Raw genomic sequence first — 15,289 nt, 5'->3', positions numbered from 1 at the left:
ATAAAGTTGCATTAGAGAATGGGGTGTGAATGGGTAAGAAGAAGTCATACAAATCTATACAATATATTCGATCAGCTTAAGCAAATTCAGTTCTGCATTGTCTTTTTCAAATCAGAGAGTCACCCTTATAAATAGTTTCTTTATATTCCAAAAGAAGCATGCCTTTGTAAAATTACCCTGAGTATGGCCTCATCTTGGCACAAGAGGAACTCATGGAGCAAAACGTTGGAATGGGATATGAATCAGAATTAAAATGCTTTGCCACTGTGAAATACCATTCTCAGCAGATGAAGCAGAGGTGCATGACGAAGCTGTCCCCCGTTTCCGATGAGTCTCACCAATATAGAGGAGGCTGCATCAGGAGTACTAGGCACAATAGATGACTCCAGCATATTCACTGGTTAAATATTACCTCATCTGGAATGACTGTTTGGGACCTTGAAGGAGGAGAAGGGAGTACGTGAACAGGGGAGGTGTAGAAATTTGGAGATCATTGGGGAGGGATGAGTGAAGAAGGAAATCGCGGAGTACGTGATCCCTGTGAAAAATTGGAGGTGGAAAGTGGGTAAAATACTTCTCGTGGTAGCCCGCTTTTGGAGAGGCGTTAGTTGTGGAGTGTGACATGTTGGATACGGAGGATCATAGTGTGGTATGTGAGGACAAGAGAAATTACATCACTATTAAGGTGAAGAGGGGGAGAGATGTTGAGAGAACAGAGAATTGTGTGGAAAAACAAAAAAATATCCAGTGAGCAAGAGGTCAGTGCGCAAAATTGTCTTGTAAATGAAATAGGACCGAGGAGGATTGCCCAACTAGTTCAACCTCACAGGAGTGCAACAGAAGATCAAGTATCAACATGTTACAATAGTGGTATGCAGAAGAGCATCTCTGAATGTACAAAAAATTGAACCTTGCAGTGGACGTGTTACAGTAGCAAATGACCATAAACAAACATTCAGTGGTCTCTGAGTGGTGACAGATAGTGAAGAAAATGACTGTGATTTATGTTTCGTGTCCTGTTTCATACAATCAGACACACATCAATGGGTGTGCAAGAGAATGTCAATTGTTCAATTGCTGAGGTAGGATTAGGGTATTGCAGGACACTTCAAGCAGCTAATGGTTGCAGGAAAGTAGCTATTCCTGAACCTTGGGATGTGGGATTTCTGGTTTCTGTATTTCCAGCAGCAAGAAGAGGGCATGATCTGCATGGTGGTTGCACTTGAGAAAAGATGCCCAGAAATTCAAGTTAGTCTGGCACCAGCAAAAGGGCCGAGTGTGGTGGATGACTGGAGTTTTACTGGAAGTGCTTTCTTTTTGAGTTTGTTAATATGGGAACAATGGAGTAACCATGACTGTGACCTCTGGAAGAATCTATGGGTAGAGTCTGTAGCTACTGAGATTCCATCTGTCCAGAGAATACAGTATTTACCAGTGTGCCAGGTCTTCATTCATGTACTGATGCAGCCATAATTGTTCGTATCCTTTTGGATGTGCAGAATGCTTAAAACAACTGATGCACAGTCTGCACAATGTTTGTTTCATTGGATTTATATTCTAAATCTCTCTCCAAATGACATTTAAATGCATTGTCCCGTTTTTATGTGGATATGCAATAGATAAGGTTGCATTAGAGAATGGGGTGGGAATGGGTAAGAAGAAGTCCTTTAAACCTCTGGAAATCTGTTCAATATATTGTTCGATCAGCTTAAGCAATTTCAGTTCTGCATCGTCTTTTTCAGATCAGGGAGTAACCCTTAATATTGTTTCTTTATATTCCAAAAGAAGCAATCCTGTGTAAAATTATCTTGAGTCATTTTACTCTCATGTTTTATACGGTTTCTGCTTGATATGCTGAATGAGGAGTGGGAGAATCTTTACTAATCTTTCTACAATATATTTAAATTATTCTTCCACAGGTTAGCCTGTAAATCATATGTCGATAAGTGATCTCTTTCATTCTTTAAGGTCAAAGTTAAATAACTTTGTGCTGAATTAACCTGTGCAGCTCTTGCATATTGCCAAATCATACACAATTGATAATTTGCTGATGTATGAATTGTTAGTCTGGTAGGTCGATATGTTGTATCGCTAATAATTCCTCAGGTTATTTTATTTGATGGACTAATTGACAGTCAGTCCTTTCAAGTGCTGATGTGTTGCGTTTTTGTTCATTGCAATATCTCAGTAATGGTTTGTCATCAACAGATCTCAGACCTGTCCATGCAACTGAGAGAAATGCTACCCAGTTTGACTTCATTTCACAGGAACAATATGAGACATCAGAAGTAGATAAAAGAGAGGAGAGGTCAGGAAATTGTTCTGTTCGTATAATATACATTAATCAAAGAACGTAGCTGGATAAGGTATTTTTATTAACGTTTATTTCAACCTTTATGATTCAGAGAAGTTGTATTTCAATCCACTGATAGTTGTTTGATAACGACATTGGTGAAGGATTAATTGTAGAGAAGTGTGAAGGAAGGGATCCTCTGCCAATGCTATCTAAACTGTGCTGTTGTGGAGTTTTCTATTTTTTATTTCATCCCTTGTATTTTGCTTTTATATGAAAGTTTATTACATTTGATATTATAATGAAGCCTATTTATCTTCCTGTCTCGCTATTAATTTCAGTCAGCAGATGAAGAAGGTGTTCAGTTATGACACAGATGAGCAGAATTACATGAATCGAGCACAGATGTGCAAGTGGGATGGAGCAGCTAATATTCAAAGTGGTAAGTGATGTGATTCACATTTGACCATCAACCCTGACTGCCTAAGATCTTGCTATATAATGAATTTACTTTTTGTGGATTACTTGGGATAACTTGTGAAATATGAGCAGTTCCTGCATGGAGGTTATGCAGAATACAATAGTCTACCTCCCTGAGTGTGGCCTCATCTTGGCACAAGAGGAAGCCATGGAGCAACACGTTGGAATGGGATATGAATCAGAATTAAAATGCTTTGCCACTGTGAAATACCATTCTCAGCAGATGGAGCAGAGGTGCATGATGAAGCTGTCCCCCATTTCCAACGAGTCTCACCAATATAGAGGAGGCTGCATCAGGAGTACTAGGCACAATAGAGGACTCCAGCTTATTCACTGGTTAAATATTACCTCATCTGGAATGACTGTTTGGGACCCTGAAGGAGGAGAAGGGAGTACATGAACAGGGAAGGTGTAGAACTTTGGAGATCATTGGGGAAGGATGAATGAACAAGGAAATTGCGGTGTATGTAATCCTGTGAAAAATTGGAGGTGGAAAGTGGGTAAAATACTTTTTGTGGTAGCCTGCTTTTGGAGAGACGTTAGTTGTGGAGTGTGACGTGTTGGACACGGAGGATCATAGTGTGGTATGTGAGGACAAGAGAAATTACATCACTATTAAGGTGAAGAGGGGGAGAGATGTTGAGAGAACAGAGAATTGTGTGGAAAAACAAAAAATATCCAGTGAGCAAGAGGTCAATGCGCAAAATCGTCTTGTAAATGAGATAGGACCGAGGAGGATTGCCCAACTAGTTCAACCTCACAGGAGTGCAACAGAAGATCAAGTAACAACACGTTACAATAGCGGTATGCAGAAGAGCATCTCTGAATGCACAATCAGTTGAACTGTGCAGTGGACGCGTTACAGCAGCAAAAGGCCATAAACAGACATTCAGTGGTGACTGAGTGTAACTTACACAGACAGTGAAGAAAATGACTGATTTATTTTACGTGTCCTGTTTCATACAATCAGACACACATCAATGGATGTGCAAGAGAATGTCAATTGTTCAATTGCTGAGGTAGGATTAGGGTATTGCAGGACAGTTCAAGCAGCTATTCCTGAACCTTGGGATGTAGGATTTCTGGTTTCTGTATTTCCAGCAGCAAGAAGAGGGCATGATCTGCACGGTGGTGCACTTGAGAAAAGATGCCCAGAAATTCAGTTAGTCTGGCACCAGCAAAGGGGCCGAGTGTGGTGGACGACTGGAGTTTTACTGGAAGTGCTTTCTTTTTGAGTTTGTTAATATGGGAACAATGGAGTAACCATGACTGTGACCTCTGGAAGAATCTATGGGTAGAGTCTGTAGCTACTGAGATTCCATCTGTCCAGAGAATACAGTATTTACCAGTGTGCCAGGTCTTCATTCATGTATTGATGCAGCCATAATTGTTTGTATCCTTTTGGATGTGCAGAATGCTTAAAACAACTGATGCACAGTCTGCACAATGTTTGTTTCTTTGGATTTATTTAATAAATCTCCCTCCAAATAACATTTAAATGCATTGTCTGATTTTTATGTGGATATGCAATAGATAAGGTTGCATTAGAGAATAGGGTGGGAATGGGTAAGAAGTCCTTTAAACCTCTGGAAATCTGTTCAATATATTGTTTGAACAGCTTGAGCAATTTCAGTTCTGCATCGTCTTTTTTCAAATTGGAGTCATCCTTAATATTGTTTTTTTTTATATTCCAAAAGAAGCATGCCTGTGTAAAATTATCTTGAGTCATTTTACTCTCATGTTTTATATGGTATCTGCTTGATATGCTGAATGAGGAGTGGGAGAAACTTTACTAAACTTTCTACAATATATTTAAATTATTCTTCCACAGGTTAGCCTGTAAATCATATGTCGATAAGTGATCTCTTTCATTCTTTAAGGTCAAAGTTAAATAACTGCCCAACATCGTGCTGAATTAACCTGTGCAGCTCTTGCACATTGCCAAATCATACGCAGCTGATAATTTGCTGATGTACAAATTGTTAGTCTTGTAGGTCAATATGTTGTATCGCTAATAATTCCTCAGAATATTTTATTTGATACACTAATTGACAGTCCTTTCAAGTGCTGATGTGTTGCATTTATGTTAATTGCAATATCTCAATAATTGTTTGTCATCAACAGATCTCAGACCTGTCCATGCAACTGAGAGAAATGCTACCCAATTTGACTTCATTTCACAGGAACAATATGAGACATCCGAAGTAGATAAAAGGGAGGAGAGGTCAGGAAATAGTTCTGTTTGTGTAATATACAATAATCAAAGATTGTAGCTTGATTTAGCTGGATAAGGTATTTTTATTAATGTTCTCTGTTTTTATTTAATATTTTAACCTTTATGAAGCAGAGAAGTTGTATTTCAAGCCACTGATAGTTGTTTGATAGTGACATTGGTGAAGGATTAATTGCAGAGAAGTGTGAAGCAAGGAATCCTCGTCCAATGCCATCTAAATTGTGCTGTTGTGGAGTTTTCTATCTTTTATTTCATCCCTTGTATTTTGCTTTTGTATGAAAGTTTATTACATTTGATATTATAATGAAGCCTATTTATCTTCCTGTCTCGCTATTAATTTCAGTCAGCAGATGAAGACGGTCTTCAGTTATGATACAGATCAGCAAAATTACGTGAATCAAGCACAAATGTACAAGTGGGGTGGAGCATCTTATCATCAAAGTGGTATGTGATGTGATACACATTTGGCCATCAAGCCTGACTGCCTCAGATCTTGCTGGATAATGAATTCACTTTTTGTGAATTACTTGGGCGATATTTTTTTTAGAAATTTAGAATTTTAGAAATTTTTTTAGAAATATTTTTTTAGCTACTTACTGCTTCTTCCCAGCATAAATGCCAGCTGAAAAATGCGGAAGTCTAAAGCAGGGTGACTAATTCCCACTGGAAGCTGGAACAGGAACGTGCTTGAAATTCTGGACACTCATTTGGGAGATGTATGCCAGTGTTAGACAAGCACAGGGTATCATATGGAAGTTTTTATGGCTGCCAAGAAGAACGGAAAGCACAGTTTGAATTGTTCATTGTATTACTAATTTGATTTGAGGAAATCAATTTATTTATTTAAATATGTTAATTTTGAGTCAACTGTATTCAGTAAAGATGCCTGGATAAAGTAGATACCATAAGATGGTGGCATGTTTGGAAAGCAGCAGCCTCTCAGGGCCAAACAACCAAAACTGATTTGATTTGATGTCCACCCACCATGGACATTTTCTCTTCTACTTCCTCTGATAGGACAGAAGGTGCAAAAACTGGATAGTATATAGTCACTAGGCTCAAGGATAGCTTCTATCCCATGTTGAATGGCCCCTAGTACAATATGACAGGCTCTCGACCTCACAATCTTCTTAATTTTGGCCTTGTACCTTATTGCCACCCTGCACTGCACTGTCTCTGTAACTGTAATACTTTATTCTGTATTCTATTATTGTTTAATTCCTTCATTTATTTTCAATCTTCTGATGTGATGAAATTATCTGTCAGAATAGCTTGAAAAACAAATTTTTCTGGGTACAATAATAAAGCAATAATCTTCTGTGGACGGCTGGATGCAGAGATGCGAGCGATCCCATCTTGCTGAGGAGTCTAGAATCAGGGGTTAGAATCTCAAAATTAAGGATAGGGCATTTCAGACCAGATGAGAAAAGAATTCTTCACATGAAGAAGGATGAATTGTTGGAATTGTCTATCTGAGAGAACCCTGGTGTCTCACGCCTTGGTTCATTCAAAGTTGATAGATTTTTAGATATGGAGGAAATGGGAATAAAGCAGGAAAATAGTTACTAGGTTGAAGAGGAGGCTTGAAGTACCAAATGACTGATTCCAGCTCCCATTTCTTAAAATTTCCATTCACAACTTTGACAGTCAAAGGTTTTCTAAGGTGTTTCTTAGGCAGACTTTTTGTTTTGTAGTCCTTGTGACTAGATGATGTTGGCATGGTGCCTTGCAGGTCCTTGCTGAATACCATGCAGACTCTCAACACAGCAATTTATCCATATCGATGACAGATTGTAACTTAACAAAATTGCAGGCAACAAATCATATTTGTTAGATTCTGAGCTATTCACTGTAGATTGAATATAGTACTCAAAGTATAATGTTGAGGCGACCCACTTTCTGCGCAGGCGAACCGGCTCACAAATAGCCAGCGCACGGGGGGAGATTTTGGTAATGGACCTCTGATGTCATTTCCGCCCGGAGAGGGCGAGTGCTAGAAATTAAATGCCAGCGCCATGAAGTTTGAATAAACTAGTCTCGAAACAACTTACTGTGTGTAGCACATCGCTACATTGGTGACCCCGACGGTCCAAACGGGATTTGGACCAAAGATGACCGACTCTTCATCTGTTCACACAGTTTCGCTAAAACTGCTGACTTTCTGGATGCTGTGACCATGCGTGTGGTTTAGCCAAGCAGAAGTCCAGTTCCAGATTTGGCAGATATCTTCTGATTCCACACGTTACTATCACGTGGTGAGCACCCTTGACCAGGAGACGGCCGCCCAGGTTGCGGAATTCATACAGTTGTCCCCGGAAGAAGGCAAATATGAAGCATTCCAAGCACTGCTCATTGGGACCTTTGGCCTCTCATGGCGTGAGCGGGGTGCCCGCCTGCTTCACCTGGACGATTTGGGAGACAGACTGCCGTCAGCATTGATGAACAAGATGCTGGCCCTGGCTGACGGACACAAGCCCTGCCTCATGTTCGAGCAAGCGTTCCTAGAGCAACTGCCCGAGGACATACATCTGCTGCTGGCCGACACAGATTTCAGCGACCCCCGGAAGGTGGCAGCCCGGGCAGACGTGCTGTGGCCACGCGCCCAACAGCAGACCAGACCAGGCTCGGCGGGGGGTGCACGCAACACAGAGGCAGGAGTGAGAAGACCAGTGAACAGTAGTGTTTCTACCACCAGCGGTGGGGCACAAAAGCCTGCCATTGTCACCTGCCCTGCAAGGGCCAGGACCAGGGCCAGCTGCTGCTAATGACTATGGCGGCTGGCCACCAGGATAGCCTCTTGTACGTCTGGGACAAACAGTCGGGACGCCACTTCTTGGTTGACACCGGAGTGGAAATCTGCATCTTGCCTCCGACAGGGTACGACACCCACAACAGGAAGCCAGCACCCACCTTGAGGGTCGCAAATGGCAGCACGATACGGACCTATGGCACCCGCACAGCACCCAAAGAGGATCTGTATGCCTCGTCGGCCGAGTTGGTGTATGACGCACCCCTGACCATCCCAGGAGAGTTCATACCAGCCCCAAGGGGGCAAGAGGAAGAACCTGCAACAGTCCTGGACAGACTACGCGAGAGGCTCGGCAACCTGGCCCCCGTACCGACTTCACAGCACAGACGGACCCCAACCAATGTACCCAAAGACCTGCAGAACTGTAAGTTTGTGTTTGTACGAAGGGGCGGACACTGGGCACCGCTACAGCGGCCATACGAGGGGCCGTTCAAGTTGATCAACAACAACGGGACCACATACGTACTGCACATTGGGGGGAAAGAGGAGGTTTTCATGGAGGACCGACTCAAACCAGCCCATGTGGACTTGGCGCAGCCGGTTGAGGTTCAGGCACCACGGCGCAGAGGCAAACCTCCCAAACAGAGGCTGATCCAGACTGTGGACATTGGGGGGTGTATGGCTGGTTCTGGGGGGGTGGTTGTGTGGCAACCCAATTTCTGCACAGGCGAACCGGCTCACAAATAGCCAGCGCGCGGGGGGGGGGGGACTTTGGTAATGCACCTCTGACGTCATTTCCGCCCGGAGTGGGTGGGCTCTAGGGAATAAATGCCAGTGCCGCGAAGTTTGAATAAACTAGTCTCGAAACGACTTACCGACTATGTGTTGTTATTTCAGCGCTGTGTGTAGCACATCGCTACAATGTAATTATTATAATCTGTATGTTACATAGGTTACATAAGTCTTGGTACATATTGGCACCAATGACATGCGTTGACAAGGTGAGGAGTTCATGAAGAGAGATTATGGGGATTGAAGTAGAAATCTAAAAAGAGGACCTCCAGGGTAGTAATACACCAGTGAGCAGAAGAATACAATGATTGAGCAGGTAAATGCGAGGCTGAGGAATTGCTGCTGGGGGCGAGGCTTCAGATTTTTGCATCATTGGGATCACTTCTGGCAAAATTTCAACATATACAATAGGCATGGGTTACACCTGAACCCAAGAGGGACCAATATCCTGTGGGTAGGTTTGCTAGAATTGTTTGGGAGGGTTTAAATTAATTTGGCACAGGGATGGTAACTGGAATGGTAGTGCTGAGAAAGAGATAGTTGATTTACAAACAGAGGCAGTATGTAGTGAGATTCCTTGCTAGATAGAGCTGATGACAAGGCAAAATTGCTGTTAGCAGGATAAGATGCAATGTAAAAGGCAGCCAAAATTGGAAAGGGTGATGAATAGAGGACTGAAGGTGTCATATTTGACTGCATGCTGTATGCGGAATAAGGTGGATGAACTTGCAGCATTGTTACAGATTGGCATGTATGACATCACTGTGTTCTGGCTGAAAGAAGATTATAGCTTAACATATAACCATATAACAATTAAAGCATGGCAACAGGCCATCTCGGCCCTTCTAGACCGTGCCAAAAGCTGACTCTCACCTAGTCCCACCGACCTGCGCTCAGCCCATAACACTCCATTCCTTTCCTGTCCATAAATCTATCCAATTTTTTTTTTAAAAACCTGCCTCTACCACTTCTACTGGAAGCTCGTTCCACACAGCTACCACTCTCTGAGTAAAGAAGTTCCCCCCATGTTACCCCAAAACTTCTGCCTCTTGACCTCTTGTGGGAATCTCCCCTTCTCTCAATGGAAAAAGCCTATCCATGTTAACTCTATCTATCCCCCTCATAATTTTAAATACCTTTATCAAGTCCCCCTCAACTTTCTATGCGCCAAAGAATAAAGACCTAACTTGTTCAACCTTTCTCTGTAACTTAGGTGCTGAAACCCTGATAACATTCCAGTAGATTTCCTCAGTACTCTCTCTATTTTGTTGACATCTTTCCTATAATTCAGCGACCAGAACTGTACACAATACTCCAAATTCGGCCTTACCAATGCCTTGTACAATTTTAACATTACATCACAACTCCTATACTCAATGCTCTGATTTATAAAGGCCAGCATACCAAAAGCATTCTTCACCACACTATCCACATGAAATTCCACCTTCAGGGAACTATGCACCATTATTTCTAGATCACTCTGTTCTACTGCATTCTTCAATGCCCTACCATTTACCATGTATGTCCTATTTTGATTAGTCCTACCAAAATGTAGTACCTCACACTTATCAGTATTAAACTCCATGTGCCATCTTTCAGCCCACTCTTCTAACTGGCCTAAATATCTCCACAAGTTTTGAAAACCTCCTTCATTATCCACAACACCATCTATCTTAGTATCATCTGCATACTTACTAATCCAATTTACCACCCCATCATCCAGATCATTAATGTATATGACAAACAACATTGGACCCAGTACAGATCTCTGAGGCACACTACTAGTCACTGGCCTCCCACCTGACAAACGGTTATCCACCACTACTCTCTGGTATCTCCCATGCAGCCACTGTTGAATCCATTTTACTACTTCAATATTAATACCTAATGATTGAACCATCATAACTAATCTTCCATGCAGAACCTTGTCGAGCCTTACTGAAGTCCATACAGACAACGTCCACTGATTTACCCTCATCAACTTTCCTAGTAACCCCTTCAAAAAATTCAATAAAATTTGTCAAACGTGATGTTCCATGCATAAATCCATGTTCACTGTTCCTAATCAGACCCTGTCTATCCAGATAATTATATATACCATCTCTAAGAATACTTTCCATTAATTTACCCAGCACTGATGTCAAACTTACAGGCCAATAATTGCTAGGTTTACTCTTAGAATCCTTTTTAAACAATGGAACCACATGAGCAATGCACCAATACTCCAGCACCGTTTCTAATGACATCTGAAATATTTCTGTCAGAGCCCCTGTTATTTCTACACTAACTTCCCTTAAGGTCTTAGGGAATATTCTGTCAGGACCTGGAGACTTAGCCACTTTTATATTCTTTAAACGCACTAGTACTTCCTCTTCTTTAATCATCATTCCATAACTACCCTACTTGTTTTCCTTACCTTACACAATTCAATATCCTTCTCCTCAGTGAATACTGAAGAAAAGAAATTGTTCAAAATCTCCCCCCATCTCTTTTGGCTCCATACATAGCTGTCAACTCTGATTTTCTGAGGGACCAATTTTATCCCTCACTATCTTTTTGCTATTAATATAACTGTAGAAAGCCTTTGGATATATTTTCACCTTACTTGCCAAAGCAACCTCATATCTTCTTTTAGCTTTTCTAATGTCTTTCTTAAGATCCTTTTTACATTCTGTATATTTCTTGAGCACCTGACTTAGTCCATGCTGTTTATATTTATTGTAGCTCTCTCTCTTTTTCCAAACCAAGTTTCCAATATTTCTTGAAAACTATGGCTGTCTCAGACTTTTAACCTTTCCATTCAACCTAATAGGAACATAAAGATTCTATACCTTCAAAATTTCACCTTTAAATGACTTCCATTCCTCTTATATTCTTCCCATAAAACAAATTGCCCCAATCCACTCCTTCTAAATCCTTTTGCATCTCCTTAAAGTTAGCCTTTCTCCAATCAAAAATCTCAACCTGGGTCCTAACCTGTCCTTCTCCATAATTGTATTGAAACCATTGGCATTGTGATCACTGGACCTGAAGTGCTCCCCAACACATACCTCTGTCACCTGACCTATTTCATTCCCTAACAGAAGATCCACACTGCCCCTTCTCTAGTTGGTACCTCTATGTATTGTTGCAAGAAACTATCCTGCACACATTTTACAAACTCCAAACCATCCAACCCTTTTGCAGTATGGGCTTCCCAGCCTATGTGTGGAAAACTAAAATCTCCCACATTCACAATCTTGTGCTTACTACAAATATCTGCTATCTCCTTACAAATTTGATCCTCCAATTCTCGCTCTCCATTAGGTGGTCTATAATACACCCCTGTAAGTGTTAATACACCTTTCCCATTCCTCAATTCCACCCAAATTGCCTCCCTGGACAAACCCTCTAACCTATCCTGCCAAAGCACTGCTGTAATGTTTTTTCTGATAAGCAATGCAACACCTCAACCTCTTGCCCCTCGGATTCCATCACACCTGAAGCAACGAAATCCAGGAATATTTAGTTGCCATTCATACCTCTCCTGCAACCATGTTCACTAATAGCTACAACATCATATTTCCAGGTATCAATCCATGCTCTAAGCTCATCCACCTTTCTTACAATGCTCGTAGTATTAAAATAAATGCATTTAAGAAATTCTTCACCTCTTCCTCTCTGTTTACCTCTAACGGTGCAAACAACATTACTATCTTATTTTTCTTCTGTCTCCCCTACATCTTCTGTCTGGGTGCTCCCCTTCTCTAACACCTGCCTATCTTCCGTCATACACTGTCTACAAGCTTTCTCTATTTGTGAACTAACTTCCTCTCTCCTAGTCTCTTCAATTTGATTCCCACCCCCCCCCCCTTACCATTCTAGTTTAAAGTCTCCCCAGTTGCCTTAGCAAATCTCCCTGCCAGGGTATTGGTCCCCCTAGGATTCAAGTGCAACCTGTCCTTTTTGTACAGGTCACACCTGCCTCAAAAGAGGTCCCAATGATCCAGAAACTTGAATCCCTGCCCCTTGCTCCAATCCCTCAGCTACGCATTTATCCTCCACCTCATTCCATTCCTACTCTCGCTGTCACGTGACACAGGCAGTAATTCCAAGATTACTACCTTTGCGGTCCTTCTTCTCAACTCCCTTCCTAACTCCCTATATTCTCCTTTCAGGACCTCTTCCCTTTTCCTACCTATGTCATTGGGACCTATATATACCACACCCTCTGGCTCCTCACCTTCCCACTTTAGGATATCTTGGACATGATCAGAAACATCCTGGACCCCGGCACCCGGGAGGCAAACTACCATCCGGGTCTGCTGACTGCATCCACAGAATTGCCTATCTGACCCCCTAACTATCGAGTCCCCTATTACTACTGCCTTCCTCTTCATTTCCCTACCCTTCTGAGCTACAGGGCCGGACTCTGTGCCGGAGGCATGGCCACTGTTGCTTCCCCCAGGTAGGCTGTTCCCCCCAACAGTACTCAAACTAGAGTACTTACTATCAAGGGGTACAGCTGCTAGGGTACTCTCTAGTACCTGACTCTTCCCCTTCTCTCTCCTAACCATGACCCACTTGTCTGCCTCCCATGGCCCTGGTGTGACCAATTGCCTGTAACTCCTCTCTATCAACTCCTCACTCTCCCTGACCAGACTAAGGTAATCGAGCTGCAGCTCCTGTTCCCTAACACAGTCCCTTAAGAGCTGCAGCTCGGCACACCTGGCACAGATATGGACGTCCGGGAGTCCAGGAGACTCCAGGACCTCCCACATCCGACACTGAAAACAACAAGCTGCCCTCACACTCGTAATTCCCCCTTTCCTCACATAACAGGAAAAACTGAAAATTAAACCTACCTTGCCTCACCCATCTCCGCCTAAGCCTGTTGAGCCAAAGTCCTTAAGCCTTCACTCTGCTCCCGGCTTTGTTTCTTTTAAATCTTCCGAGCTTCACTGCCCGATGTCACACGCCTGCACAGTCCTGCCTCTCTTAACCTGGATGAGAAGAAAACATCAAAATGCAGCACTCCCCATTCTGATTTTCAGACTTCCTTCTACTCAAGGATACACATTGTATTTGACAAGGTCCCTCATGAGAAACTCCTGAAAGTCATGAGGCATGGGATAAGTGGATCCTTGGCTGTTTGGATAAAAAATTGGCTTAAAGGAAGAAAGCAGAGGGTAGTTGTGGAAGAAAAGTATTCTGCCTGGAGGTCAGTGACTAGTGGAGTGCCGCAGGGATCTGTTCTGTGACCCCTGCAATTTGTGATTTTTATAAATGAGCTGGATGTAGAGGTGGAAGGATGGGTGAGTAAGTTTGCGGATGTCATGAAGATTGGAGGAATTGTGGATGGAGCTGCAGGTTGTCGAAGGTTACAAGAGGACATAGACAGGCTGCAGATTTGGGCATAAAAATGGCAGATGGAGTTCGATCTGGATAAGTGTGAGCTGATGCATTTTGGAAGGACAAATCAGAAGACTGAGTACAGGATTAATGGTCAGTTACCTAAGAGTGTGGATGAACAAAGGGACCTTGGGGTTCAAATCCATACATCTCTCAAGGTCGCTGCGCAGGTTGATAGTGTAGTCAAGAAGGCCTACGGAATGCTCAGCTTCATTAACAGGGCGATTGAGTTCAAGAGTAGTGAGGTCATGTTGCAAATCTACAAATTTCTGGTGAGACCACACTTAGAGTATTGTGTTCAATTCTGGTCATCTCATTATAGGAAGGATGTGGAAGCTATGGAGAGGGTGCAGCGGAGATTTGCCAGGATGTTGCCTGGATCTGAGAACAAGTCATATGAAGCAAGGTTTGCAGAGCTGGGACTTTTTTCTTTGGATCATAGAATGAGAGGGGACTTGATAGAGGTCTACAAGATTATGAGAGGCATAGATAGGGTGGGGAGTCAGTACCTGTTTCCCAGGGCACCAATAGCAAACACGAGAGGGCATATGTTCAAAATTAAGGGAGGGAAGTTTAGGGGAGACATCAGGGGTAAGTTTTTACACAGAGGGTTGTGAGTGCCTGGAATGACTTGGCAGGGATGGTGATGGAGGCTAAAACATTAGGGGTATTTAAGAGCCTCTTGGACAGGCACATGAATGAAAGAAAAAAAGAGTGTTATGGGGTATTGTGGGTTTAGTACTTTTTTTTAAGGATTATATGGAAACGCACAACATGGAGGGCTGAAGGGCCTGTACTGTGCTGTAATGTTCTATGGTTCTGTGGAAAGGATTGACAGGAAGGCAGAGGCTGTGGCATGGCTCTGTTGGTAAAACTGAAATTAAATCATGAGAAAGAGGTGACGATGGGTCAAAAGGTGTTTAATTGTTGGTGGTAGAGTGAAGGAAGTGCAAGGGTGAAAAGACCCTGATAGGAGTTATACACAGACCACCAACTAGTAGTCAGGATATGGTCTATAAATTAAAATGGGAGATAGAAAATGCATGCCAATGAGGCAAATCACAATAATCCTGAGAGATTTCTTTATGGAGGCAGACTGAGAAGATCAGGCTGGTGTTGGATCCCAAGAGGGGGAAATTTCTCGAATGTCTCAGAGAAGCAAGAAGCGGAGAGGGAAGAAGTAAAGGCATCTCAGAGAGAAGCCGTTTTGTAAAAACTGATTGGGGTAAAGAGGCTAGACTGCGCAGGCGCGTGACATAGCACGCCAAAGATTTTTTAAAAAGACCACCATATACAGCGACCATTGTTGGAGTGGACTAAGGCAGAGTAGGACAGCTTTGGCTCAACAGGC

The sequence above is a fragment of the Hypanus sabinus genome, chromosome 18 (assembly GCF_030144855.1).
Source record: "Hypanus sabinus isolate sHypSab1 chromosome 18, sHypSab1.hap1, whole genome shotgun sequence".
Lineage (NCBI taxonomy): Eukaryota > Metazoa > Chordata > Chondrichthyes > Myliobatiformes > Dasyatidae > Hypanus > Hypanus sabinus.
This window is presented reverse-complemented; position numbering follows the sequence as displayed.